General features: G+C 36.6%; 1 protein-coding gene across 1 annotated transcript in view; it reads right to left on the reverse strand.

Moving 5' to 3' along the window:
- MSH4 (mutS homolog 4) overlaps positions 1-1,789 on the reverse strand; it is a 133,907-nt gene that overhangs the window by 52,414 nt on the left and 79,704 nt on the right. The gene's annotated exons all lie outside the window — the stretch shown is intronic.

Genomic DNA, 1,789 nt, shown 5'->3' on the forward strand with positions numbered 1-1,789 from the left:
GATTCGTAACCACTACGCTACCAGAGCTCCTTTAATTATATTCATAGCTGTCATAGCTGTAGTTATTTTCATGGCTATATTTATAGTTGGAAAATGTGATCTTGGTGACAGAAATGATGCTGAAGATAGCATAATAGAATTTTGTTAGACCAACGACTTATTCTTTGCAAATACCTTTTTTAAACAACATAAAAGGTGAATCTATACATGGCCCTCACCAATGGAATCCACAGGAATCAAATTGACACTCAGTATCAACAGCCAAAACAAGGCAAGGGGTTGACTATGGAACTGACCATCAATTGCTTGTATGCAAGTTAAGGGTAAAGGTGAAGAAAATGAAAACAAGTCCATAGGAACTAAAATATGACTACATAGTTCCCACCTAAGTATAGAGACTATACTACATGAAGAACAGATTGGATGCATTACATACTAATGACTGATGACTGGAAGACTTGTGGTTGTGATTTAGAATATCATACTTGAAGAAAGCAAAAGATAATTTAAAAAACAGGAAAGAAAGAAAAGACTAAAATGGATGTCAGAAGAAACTCAGAAACTTGTTCTTGAACATAGAGAAGCTAATGTGACTGGAAGAAATGATGAAGTAAAAGGGCTGTACAGAAATTTCAAAGAGCAGCTTGAGAAGACAGTCAAGTATTATAATTAACTGTGCAAACACCTAGAATTAGAAAATCAAAAAGGAAGAACCCATTCAGTATTTCACAAGCTAAAGACCTAAAGGAAAAATTCAAGCCTCGAGTTACAATATAAAAGGATCCTATGGGCAAAAAAAAAAAAATGGAGTCATGGTATGGCACTGTACGACAAGCACTAGACTACAAAGTCCCTTTGAATCTAAAGATCATCAATTCAAACTCACCAGCTGCTCCACAGAAACCCTATACAGGATCTCTATGAGTCGGAACCAAGTCAATGTCATTTAACAACAATAGCGTGCAAAATATTGGATGATATTGATAAGGAAATGAGGGAAAATTGCTACAATTTGATGAACTTGACCTATACTCATGGAGGTAGTAACTCTAAATACCAACATAAAGTATCAATGCTATTCCCTCTGTATGTAGGGTAGACAGGCATGGGAAACTTAGACAATGACTACCTAAAATGCGGGGGGCAATAAAGGCACAAAGTGACTGGCTTACAAAGTTTCAAGAGGCAGTTTAGTTTAATGGTGTGTGGGGGAAGATAAGAGTCCCCACTGAATAGTTTTCATCTTGTCTAGATGGGTCTGGTAAAAAGAGATGGGGTTTTCTTATGATTCAATAGTGAGTAACTATTATCATGACTAATTATGACTGTCACAATTGTAAAGGTAGAAGTTTTTAACAAAAAAGGGGGAGTAGTTAATCTTACAGTCCCAAAACAGAGGACCCTAAGACCATTAAGGGAGAAAAGCACAAGTGGAATGCGGGACCCGATCCAAAGAAGCAGCACCAGAGATGGAGGCAGAGATGGGGACATGGAGAGAGGGAGCAGTTGAGGAAAGGGAGTTGAGAGCTGGTGGCCAGGAGACAGGCTTGCAGAATGTGCCCTTTGGTGGTATAAATTATTATATATGCCTGAGTGTTTAAAAAAAAAGAGCTAAAGTGAATAGAAATACCGTTAACTGATGGTGGTGGTACATGGAGGGGATTATAATCATTGTAATGAAACAAAGTGTATGATTTGTTAAATGTAAAACCGATGATCTGCCTTGTAAACTTTCACTCAACTCACAATAAAAAATTAAGTATATATATATATATATATATATATATAT

This window comes from Chrysochloris asiatica, unplaced genomic scaffold, assembly GCF_000296735.1.
Source record: "Chrysochloris asiatica unplaced genomic scaffold, ChrAsi1.0 scaffold00002, whole genome shotgun sequence".
In the NCBI taxonomy this organism is placed as follows: Eukaryota; Metazoa; Chordata; class Mammalia; order Afrosoricida; family Chrysochloridae; genus Chrysochloris; species Chrysochloris asiatica.